The 12,090-nt window shown below is 47.4% G+C and overlaps 1 pseudogene; it reads right to left on the reverse strand.

Moving 5' to 3' along the window:
* Positions 1 to 587: 587 nt before the first annotated feature.
* On the reverse strand, positions 588 to 10,376 carry LOC131150988 (protein TIME FOR COFFEE-like; annotated as a pseudogene).
* Positions 10,377 to 12,090: the final 1,714 nt, after the last annotated feature.

Below are 12,090 nucleotides of genomic sequence, written 5' to 3' on the forward strand. Positions count from 1 at the left end.
ATTAATATTGAAACAAGGAATCAATGTTGGAGACAATAACATTATTGCCCGTTTCCAGTGGAGACACCCATATAATAATAATAATAATAATAATAATAATAAGAAAAGGTGAAAATTATAGTATTTTTTATTATTTAAAGGTTAATAATAATAGTAATAAATAATAGATAAATGATGAGAGGAAAAAAGGAGTAAATTGAGATGAGACGCGTGTAAGATACGGGGGGAATACAATAAAGAGTCCCGCCCTTTTCAACAACCTGCTTTTGTCAAACCCCATCCTGACCCCACGCCCCCCTCGCCCTAGGCAGAGGCTCTAATAGGCTTTACAAGACATTGGCCCCCACCCTTCATAACCATACAAAACCTCTCTCTCTCTCTCGGTCTAAAAAAAGCTATCATCATTGTTTCATAGTTGATGGAAAATTATCAATTAAAAAACATACATAACAAGGTCCCCCACACCATCTCTCTCTCCCCATGTTCAAAAGTTCTGAACTCAACCAAAACAGAAGGAATGGGCATACATCAACATCAACCACGGCTATTCATTTGAAGCTAGGGGACAAAAACAAAAACAAAAACAATTAAATGAAAAAATTTGGGAGGGGTGCCCTCATCCCTACATAGATATAATTATGTCTGTGCCATCCATTTACATACATACATACAAACCACAACCCCCTCCCCTCTCCCCCCCCCACGTTCTTCTTGCAGTAAGGTACTGTTTCACAGTTTCACCGCTGCTCTTTGCTCAAATTAACCAACCCACGCCTCCCAAATAGAAGGTCAAAAAAACCAAAAAACAAAAAACGATTTGGAAAGGAAAAGACGCAAAGTGAACACGAACATCATTATAATCAAAAACAGAGGTGTAAGGTGTAGGTCTTTTCTCTTCCTCCCCCACCCCCCTTCTTCGTCGTCTAAAGTCCCTCTCACTTCTCCCCCTTCTGCCTGCTTCCTCTGCCCATCTATATTAATTTTCGCCCCCCACCACCGGGGGGGAAAAAAAACACACAAAAAAAACTTCAATTCTCATTTAACTTTTTCTTCCGGCATTTGCCATCCGTCCGTCTTCTACCACCACCACCACCACCCCAAAAACAATCAAAATTTTAATTTAAGAGACTTCACCATCAGCCCTGTCTGTCAGATTTTTATAAACACAAGTGTGCATAAATACACACCGCTTTTGGGATTCCAATCACATTTCGCCCCCCAGAGGACGCATCTTCTTTCCACTCACCTCCCCACCCACTGGAGATAGATAGATATTCCAGTTTCCTACTCAAAATTGTGAGGAGAAGAGGGGGGGGGGGGGGGTGTTCATTCATTCCAAAAAGTCTGGTCGAATGCCTCTCCTTCGGAGCGTTTACCCTTCTGTGCCACGGCTCACCTTCCCCCCCCTTCTAATGAATGCTCTCTTCCAGCCTCTGCTCTTTCACTTCTTTCTCTCAGGCTGCCAGAAGGGCATGCAAATTGTCATTCCCTGAGCAACAAATCCAAACCCCCCCGGGGTGTTTTACTTGCCAATCCTCTTCAACCCAAAATTTTGTAACCCTCCTTCCGCAAATGGCGGATGGCAAAAATAAAGCAAGCATTGGATATGAATCTACTCACCAGCCGGTTGTTTCTGCTCTGCTGGTTTCAGCTGAACTGCAGTGGGAACAGGATGAACATAAGGAAACCCAGCCGGTACAATCTGATGTGGGGTCCCAGAGGATTGAGCAGCAGCATATTGCGCTGCATGGAGAAGCCCCTGCGAGGGCAGTCCACCTCCTTTCATGTTACCCGCAGCAGCAGCAGCTGCTGCTGCTGCTGCGGCAGCGGCAACTGCTTTTGCAGGATCAGAAGTGCTCGCACTTGCAAGTGTGACAGGAGGACACAGCGACAGCATCCCAGTTGAAGATGATGTAGCTGATGAGCCTTGCGGCTGCTGACCCTGTTGTTCCGGCCGCCGTCTTTGGATGTAATATGCACTAGTAGCTGAAGCTGTGGAACTTGTATTGTTTGTAGAATGCGTGACCTGAGATTGGGCTTGCACATAAGGATTGCTGAATAAGAGCTGAGCTTGCGCAAAGCCTGATCGATCATCTGCTGGTTGTGGTTCCCTGTGCTGCAATGGCGGCTTAGCTCCCATGCTCAAGGATGAGGTCATATGTGGATTTCCGAGTATTGATGGAACATTTCTTCCTCCTACAGGAGACGACTTCCTACTGGGCACTGACGGCGAGTTCTTGCCTTGCTGTGATGACAATGTAGAAGCTTGGCCCACTTTGTTGCCTGTGGAAGTTGAAGTGGTTGTCCTTGGGCTTCCACCAGCACCTTTGGATATTGAAGTAGTGGGAGATCCAACCACCATTGGCGGAGATGGGGACTGGTTGCTATTAGGAGCCTGTTGACCTTGGGGTGTGGTAGATGATTTTGGATTAGCCCCAAATGAGATCTGGGTATGGCTCTGCTGGGCTCGACCTGCCTGCTGGGGAACAACTTTTAAGGTTGATGCAGCTGATGAGGACAGAGATGGGGAGGCAACTTGGGAGCTGTTTGCCCTTGTAACATTCTTCCATTGGGGGGACTGAGATGGACTACCACTGCTTTGAACAAGGTTTTGTGGAAAAGAGGAAAGCGCATTTGGAAACTTGGCAGCCATGGAAGATGATGAAGGGAGGTGGTCAGCATACACAGTTCCAACTAGCCTGGTGTTTTGATCAGAGTGCCGCAGCACATAAGGCGTGCCTTGATGACGCTGATGCTGCTCTGAAGCTGCTGCAGCACAAAACAAAAACAATTAAATGAACAAATTTGGGAGGGGTTGCTCATAAGTCCCTACATAGATATAATTATGGCGTGCATCCCATTACCTACATCCATACAAACCCAAACCCCTACCTCTCCCCCCCCACGTTCCTTATTGCAGTAAGGTACGGGTTTCACAGTTTCACCGCTGACTCTTGCTCAAATTAACCAACCCACGCCTCCCAAATAGAAGGTCAAAAAAAACCAAAAAACAAACACTGATTTGGAAGGAAAAGACGCAAAGGAACACGAACATCATTATAATCAAAAAAACAGGGTGTACGGTGGAGGTCTTTTTCTCTCCCCACCCCCCTTCTTCGTCGTCTAAGTCCCCTCCATTCTCCCCCTTCGATGATTCCTGCCCATCATATAGTTAATTTCGCCCCCACCACAGGGGGGAACAAAAACAACCACAAAAAAACAAGAAAAAACAAAAAAAAAAAAAACAAAAAAAAAAAACTTCAATTCTCATTTAACTTTTTCTTCCGGCATTTGCCATCCGTCCGTCTTCTACCACCACCACCACCACCCAAAAACAATCAAACTTTAATTAAGAGACTTCACCATCAACTGTCGTCAGAGTTATCAAACAAGTGTGCATAAATACACACCGCTTTTGGGATTCCAATCACATTTCGCCCCCCAGAGGACGCATCTTCTTTCCACTCACCTCCCCACCCACTGGAGATAGATAGATATTCCAGTTTCCTACTCAAAATTGTGAGGAGAAGAGGGGGGGGGGGGGGGTGTTCATTCATTCAAAGTCTGGTCTGAATGGCCTCTCCTTTTCGGAGGTCGTACCCTTCTGTGCCACGGCTCACCTTCCCCCCCCTTCTAATGAATGCTCTCTTCCAGCCTCTGCTCTTTCACTTCTTTCTCTCAGGCTGCCAGAAGGGCATGCAAATTGTCATTCCCTGAGCAACAAATCCAAACCCCCGGGGTTGTTTTATTGCCAATCTCTTCAACCCAAAATTTTGTACCCTCTCCGCCCCACCTGGCGGATGGCAAAAATAAAGCAAGCATTGGATATGAATCTACTCACCAGCCGGTTGTTTCTGCTCTGCTGGTTTCAGCTGAACTGCAGTGGGAACAGGATGAACATAAGGAAACCCAGCCGGTACAATCTGATGTGGGGTCCCAGAGGATTGAGCAGCAGCATATTGCGCTGCATGGAGAAGATCCCTGCGGAGGGCAGTCCCACCTCCTCATTTACCCGAGCGCAGCAGCTGTGATGCTTGCTGCGGCAGCGGGCAATGCTTTGCAGATCAGAATGTGCTCCGCACGGCAAGTGTGAAGGAGTCCACAGCGACAGATACCAGTTGAAGAGGATTGTGTAGCTGATGAGCCTTGCGGCTGCTGACCCTGTTGTTCCGGCCGCCGTCTTTGGATGTAATATGCACTAGTAGCTGAAGCTGTGGAACTTGTATTGTTTGTAGAATGCGTGACCTGAGATTGGGCTTGCACATAAGGATTGCTGAATAAGAGCTGAGCTTGCTGCAATGCCTGCTTCGATATCTGCTGCTGTGGTTGCTGTTGCTGCAATGGCGGCTTAGCTCCCATGCTCAAGGATGAGGTCATATGTGGATTTCCGAGTATTGATGGAACATTTCTTCCTCCTACAGGAGACGACTTCCTACTGGGCACTGACGGGAGGTCTGCCGTGCTGTGAGACAATGTTAGAAGCTTGGCCCACTTTGTGACTGGGTGACGTTGAAGTGGTTGTCCTTGGGCTTCCACCAGCACCTTTGGATAGTGAAGTAGTGGGAGATCCAACCACCATTGGCGGAGATGGGGACTGGTTGCTATTAGGAGCCTGTTGACCTTGGGGTGTGGTAGATGATTTTGGATTAGCCCCAAATGAGATCTGGGTATGGCTCTGCTGGGCTCGACCTGCCTGCTGGGGAACAACTTTTAAGGTTGATGCAGCTGATGAGGACAGAGATGGGGCAGGACTTGGGAAGATGTTTGCCCTGAACATTTTCATTGGGGGGACTGAGATGGACTACCACTGCTTTGAACAAGGTTTTGTGGAAAAGAGGAAAGCGCATTTGGAAACTTGGCAGCCATGGAAGATGATGAAGGGAGGTGGTCAGCATACACAGTTCCATTACTAGTCACTGGTGTTTTGCTCCGAGCTGCTGCAGCTACATAAGGCTGTGCCTGCTGCTGCTGCTGCTGCTTCTGAAGCTGCTGCAGCATCTGTTGTTGTTGTTGTTGTTGCTGTTGCTGTTGCTGTTGCAGGATCGGAAGTGGGTGTTGCTGCCGTGACTGCTGAGAGTTGGGAACACTGATGGTGCCAATAGCAGCTGGCATAACAGAACCAGAACCACGGGAAGTAGCAGAGCCAAGGTTGAGAGTTCGAGCTGAGCTATCAATGACACTGTTGCCTGGAATTGCAGTAACAGATGCATCTGCAAAATCTGGTCTTGAGAAAGCAATGGACTGTCCAATAGTTACCGAAGCCTTTCCTGCCGTGGCCTTTCTTTCTTCTTCTGCATTAGTAGAAGAATCCGCACCCCCTGCTTTCCCTCTCAGAATTCGGTAGTAGCTCTTCTTTGCTTGGGCTGCTTGTGACAGCAGCTGCGCGGCCATTAATTGTAATTATGTCCTAGCATTGCTCAGGGAGGTCTGAGGACTGGCATCATGGTTTTGTGCCATTGATGTTATGTCGAGGCCAGAAGCAGTAGAAGCACCATTAATGGATGCAAATGACATGGCAAAAGCTTGAGACGGAAGAGGCTCAACACCAGCCTTCAAGCCCTGCTGTTGTGGATGCGCTTGCTGCTGCCTTTTGTCACCATGATTACCACTAGAAGCACCAGCACTGCTCAATGACGCTGGTGGTGTCATCAAAGCAAAATTTGGTGGGTGAATGGGCATTGGAAAACTCTGACCATAGACACTGACATTGGCACGTGAGATTCGGCTATCTGCCGTTGATGGACTATCTTCACCACCAATCTCAGCATCAAGCTGGCGGGCTTGAAGAGGTGATGCCATGTGCTGTGTTTGCTGCTGATGCTGCTGCTGCTGGTGGTGGTGGTGGTGATGATGATTATGATGCTGCTGTGTTGGCTGTGATGGGCGGCCTTTTGGGGCAGGAAAGCCTTGCAAGGTTCCACTCCCACTGTTGATGCCATTGCCATGTGGCCTCTGCTGTTGATGCTGATTCTGCAAATGCTTCTGCGAAGATGAGGAACTACTGGAAATACTTGTGTTCTGATGCCCCTGTTGGATTTGCTGCGTTTGAGGGGGTGGCTGCTGCTGCGGCTGCTGCTGCTGCTGAAGCTGTGATGGATGTAGCATTTGAGAAGAATAAAAAGAACCGCTAAAGAAAGGCATTGCCTGAGCATGACCCCCCCTATAAGGTGGGGGTGCTCCAACATGGGCCGGAATAGGGAAGGGGTACGCATTGTTCTGTAATATTGCCAAGTACTGGGTTTCATTTGCAGGCATATTTGGATAGCTGAAGCTCATCGCTGCAGCTGCAGCTGTAGCTGTTGCTGTTGTTGAGGAACTACTTGCTGGGGCAGAGTTGTGTGCACTTGATGAAGCTACACTGCTGGCAGTGGCAGGGGACTTTACTGATCCAGTTCGTGCAGAAGCAGCTGCTGCTGCTGCCACAGCTTGTTGCTGGTTTAATGGGAAGATGAATGCAGGGCCATGCTGAAATGCAAACAAACAAGCATTCGCTGGCCACACCACTTCTCAACCCCATATCACCTGCCACGCCCCCCTTGCCAACAAAACACAAAAAACACACCCACTATATTGCTTGAGCTGCATGGGGGTGGGTAAAGCTTGCTGAAGCAAAATCGGCTGCTTCCTCTGTGCAGCATCTGCTATATTGGCAGATTGAGAACCTTTGTCCTTCCCACCATGACCAGGAAAAATTGCAAGACCCTGCCCCTTATCCTGCACAGAGCTCACATTCCTTCCAGGAACATTTCCATGCAATTCTGTAGGGCCTACAACATTAAGATTGCACGGCTTTGCCCCGTAGAGAGATGCAGAACCAGCAGCTGTGGGCCAGAAAGGGTTCATCCTCGTAAATTGCTGGTGATAACAAATATTCCGAGCAATGTAGCAATGGGTTGCACATCTCTTTGGCCTCGGCTGAGAGAAAAGTGAAGGCGGAGGCTGCACATGCTCAAATTTTGATCCGAAAACATATTAGAGTTGCCCATCAACTCCGAAGAAAAAACTGGAGATACTGGGCACAACGAAGAAAAGGAAAATGGAGATGTACCTGAATCGCCATTGAAGAAACAGCACTCCCATCCATGGACACTACTCCTTGTAAAGGCCCCATGTATCTGCTCATAAGAATAGAGTTACTTCCCTTTAGGATACAAATCATTGCAAAATTGCCATTAACAAAATGAGCATGGAGACTACATATTAATCCAGGCATACCCCATCGGAGAAATCCCACCAGGCCAGCTTGCTACAGACATTGGCAAAGGTAAAGAATTGGTGGATGGAGCTGAAAAAAACCAAAAAAAGAAGGGAGAGGAAACAGATTATTCAATAGCCAAACCAACTAGATTTAAACACCAACCCACCCCACCCCACACCTCCCCAAAAGGGGGAAAAAGAAACTAATAAATAAAATAGAGAACAAACAAATTAAACTGAAACTCCGGCCCCCAAAAAAATAAAAATAAAATGAGATTTGACTTGGATTACCAGTTTTCTCTGTGTTGGGCTCGTCCTTCGTAGGTTTTAACAGCTGCTGCTGCTGCTGCTGCTGTTTAGCAACATGCTGGTTTAGCTTGTTGCCACTTGCACTGCCTGCGCCATTATCTCTATCATGCTTCTCCAAATCAAACTGCAGGTCAATAATCCTTTCCCGATTGACATGTGGCTTCTCTGATTCGGTTTCTTCCGCCATTGTTTTTGCTTTCTTCTCCTCAGGTTCCACAACCGCCCCATCATCTTTACCCAATTTCGCAGCCTTTTCTTCTTCCTTTGCCGGAGATTTCGTTTCCTGCAAAATTATTGATCCTTAATTTCACACACTTCAGAAAATCACACATGGTGGGTTAATGAAACAAACAGAGAAGGGTTCATCACTACTAACAGTTCTGACATCTAAACCAGCAGGTTTTGGATCTGCTGTAACAAAATCCATCTCGCCTTCCCTTTCTGGGGATGATCTCAACTGAGGAGGAGAAGCCTGAAAAAGGATGTGAAAATAAATCCCCTAAATTCCAGGTTGACTAGCTAAACGAAAAAGTGGTCTTTGTTACAAGGCCAGATCCTCACCATGAGATCTATCTGGAATTTCTCCTCTCGCTGAGACTCGATCTCAGACTACTGTGATTGAATCCTGGAAAAGGAAAGGGGAAAAAAAAAAGTTCTAAGTCCAGAAACAAAAAGTGCAGTAAAAATGAATAAAGGGCCCAATGGACAAAAAAAAATTATATAGATAAGCTATTTTTGATACAAACGTTTTAGTTGCTGCTGCAGCATCCTCACGATCATCGTCTAATCTCAGGACAGGGGATTCCTTTTTTGGGGAGGGGGCTTCCTCCTTGGTCAAAACAACTTCTTTGCTTTCTGCGGCTTCGATTGATGGCTTCGGTTCCGAGAAGACACTAGACTCTACCTTCGTTGATTCTGGTGGCAGCTCCGGCGGAACCGGTGTTGCCTGAGAGTTCACCAAATCATACGAAACTCCGCCATTTTCAACTACAGATCCTGAATTCTTCTCTAAATTAGATGAAGAAATTTCAGCTTTTGGAGGCTGATCGATCTCAGATTTCGCTGCAGAAGAAATGGGACTATTTCGAACATTGAAAAACGCAGGATTCTCCTCTTCGCATCTCACTGGCCGTGGTCTTTTCCTCTTTGGTGCTGCAGATGCAAACCAAACGCAGAGAGATCATCAGATTTTTAAGCTTAAAAATTAATTGCAGTACATCAATCATCCGCTCAATCAACATACCAACAGTACCCGTGGGAGCCACCGAAAAGCAAGAATTCTGAGGCAGCATCGCTGATGACTGAGGCTGTGCTGTAGGTGAGTTTGAGATCGGAGATGAAACTCTAGATTTGGCGTCACTACACGATTTATTTGCATCTCTTGATTCAAACTTCGTCGAGTCGTTCCCGGCCGTTTCTTGCTTAGAAGGGCCCTGATTTTGTCTCAGCCCATACAACACCTCCGCAATCTCAAACTCGATCTCATCCTGATTAGAGGAAGGCGACTTAGAAGACGTTTTGGGTGGCCGCTGCTTCGGACCATTAGGCTTCTGCAAAACAAAACAAAAAACTAGTTAATCATAGGAAGAACTTATTGAATCGGCGAAAGTAAATCGACTAGGAAGGTGAAGACTGAGAAAAGACCATCTTCTTCCGGACCGACGCATTAGAAGAAGACGGTGAGATTGGGGCCGGCGAAGATGTTGCGGCCGCAAGGCTGGGTCTCACAGGCGACGTTGAAGACTGGCGATGAATTTGCTCTCCCCCGACACCACCACCAACACCACCTCCGCCGCCGCTACCACCCAACATCCAGCATTCGTGTGACCTTTTTGTAGATACTGCAAAACAAACCACACCAGATTAAGATCCCAAATATATCAAAACGGCCACTCACTCAGAACCTTTTTCATCCTCTACCTGAACGGGCTTTTCTCGGCACGGAAACACCGATCATCTCGTCGGCGGCCTTCCACGTCGGAGCCGCTCGGTAGATTTTTGCGGACGGAAAACTCTTTCGCTGCAGGTGATTTGACATCGATGAGAGAGAAGACGCTGGATTATGCTGATGCATCCGGACTGGTCCACCTCCATCATCCTCATCCTCATCCTCATCATCATTGACACTCTCCTCAGTGCTCTCGTCCCCGCCATCCTCCCTATTGCTCCCGTGCATCAACCTATCACCTCTTCTTCTCTTGCTCCGACTCGACCGATCACGGTCACGGTCCCGTTCCCTGTCCCTCTCCCTATCCCGGTCGCGGTCTCGATCCCGATCTCGATCTTTCTTCCCACTTCCTCCACGATCTCGCAATCTCGCCGTTTCTTGCAACTCCACTGGCACATCCTCCTCTGCAAAACAAATACACAAAAAAAAGAGTATAAATATAAAAAAAACTAAGCCCGCTTGTTCCAAACGATGAAGTTAGTGCAGATGAGAAGGGGTAGATCTGATGAAGTACGAACCTGGTGAGTCTCTTAGACTGCTACTTCTGTGTCTCCTTCTGGAGATTCCGTTGGTGGCTGCCATAGCAGCTCTTCTCGCTTCTCTGTTCCTGTCCATCTGCGTGTTCTGATCCTTCCGGTGTGAAACCACTACACTGAAACAATCAATCTCATCTCACCCCCGAAGCACTCTCGGACCAATCGCGGAAGTTAACACTGAAACCGCTCGGAAATGCAGATCGGAAGCGGCTCCAGCCAAAGACCGATTCAATCAAAGATCTTTCAGAGACCGATATGTATGGATAGAAAGATTTTAGCTTCGTTAATCGTCTTGCATCATTCACATAATATCTCGCTCCTACAATTCTCTCTCCCTCTCTATATTCTCTATCATCTTCTCTCACCCTAAACTTTTTTGATTGTGCGTCGTATCTCATCCTTTTCGGTATTTCACTCTCCGCAGCACCCACTCCAAAGCCTCGTGGAGGGTCCGGATTCATTGCGATCATACATGTGGCAATCTGAGCCGCTCGTTCCGCCAGACATCGGACGGCCGTAATTCTCCCAATACCAACATGGCAAAGCCACGGCCGTTGGATGCATTCAACCATATAGCCTATATATTATTACCCTGTTTGCAAATGTTACCGCCACGTGTCAAGTATGTCGTCCTACACAAGCTTCCATGTTTACTCTCACCAGTGATTCGGTCATATATTTTATTGCATAAAAATAAAATAAGTAAAATAATAGCACCCCCACGATCAAACTAAGAAAGTGGCGATACTCAAAAAAAAAAAAAAAAAAGAAAGGACCTGACTTTCCCTCAGCGATGCCTTTACCGGCTGTTGCCGGTCGCCCCAGACCTTGGTAAAAGCAATATGACGATCACAAGGAATCTAGGTGACCGCAGAAATATCGTTCCAACCGGTCAAATTCATTATTTCGATTCCACGTTTTGCCCCCAAAAAAAAATAAGAAGAAGAAATCTTAATTATAAATTAATTACAGCATATTAAATGTTATATTTCCAAAATTGACGAATGGGCCCACAGAGAGTCTTTATCATTGCACGGCTGAGATCGTCCCGCTTCCGGTCATCGAGCGTTTGTTAGCCGTCGGATGAAATCCTACGTGGCGATGGGCATCATTTATGACCCCAGATTCCAACGAACAAACAGTCCGAGCTGGCACCGAACAACCAGGATCGTGCGCGTCGAGCAGCGCGCCAGATCTGAGCCGTCGGTTCGGGAACATCGGACGGACAGCATTCTCGCTGCAGTGGGGGAAGAACTCCAGTCACGGTCACGGAACTTCCGAGATGGATGGGACCCACTTCGGCTGCCGATCTAGAATTATTTCCTCGCGTTGGCCTATTGTCACGTTCAGAGATGTGGCCGCTGCGCTGACGTGTTCCCGGCCCCACTGAAAAAAATGTCTAAAAAATATAAAAGAAAACTCCCTCACGGTCAAATTTTACAGCAGCGTTAAGAAAACAAATTTAATTAAAACAAAACCAAAAAGGTTTAACAAAAAATCTCCCAAACCAACACGCTCCATCCCCTCGCTTCTACTCCACGCGCCTCAGACGGAGCTCACCATATCTAGTTTAAGGCGTACGCCCTGGCCATCTCGCTTTCGCCACGTGTCAGAGCATATTCTCGACACGTATGACTGATTGCTCACTCGCCAGTCACGTTGGATCTTGCTATTGGCTACTCATCCGCTTTTTGGAGCTCGCCCTCCTCTGGTAAATATCTTTTCCTCCTAAAACGAGAAGGATAGAGCAACGAGGCCGTGATGGTTGAAACCGAAGACGCCCCTCTGTTTTGACACGTGGCAGGGCGACAGGCCTTTTCGCTCTGAGTGATGGGACATCCGATGTCCACGCCCTCACGGCCATTCATCACAGCCAAGTAACCGTACCCGTACCCAAGAAAAGAAAGAATTAAAAATTGAAGGTTCGTGGCCACGTCAGACGGAGGCCCACCAAGAAAGGCTGACCCACCATAATGGATCGCTTTGGCTGTGGTTTTGTCGCTTCTGGGAGGCTTTCAATCTTTCATTCCCTCCCGAAGCCCCTGCCACGAGGGCACCCTAAAGCCTACGTCACCCCGCCTACGTGGCAACCCTTTCCAC

Source organism: Malania oleifera, chromosome 3 (genome assembly GCF_029873635.1).
Source record: "Malania oleifera isolate guangnan ecotype guangnan chromosome 3, ASM2987363v1, whole genome shotgun sequence".
NCBI classification, from domain to species: domain Eukaryota; kingdom Viridiplantae; phylum Streptophyta; class Magnoliopsida; order Santalales; family Ximeniaceae; genus Malania; species Malania oleifera.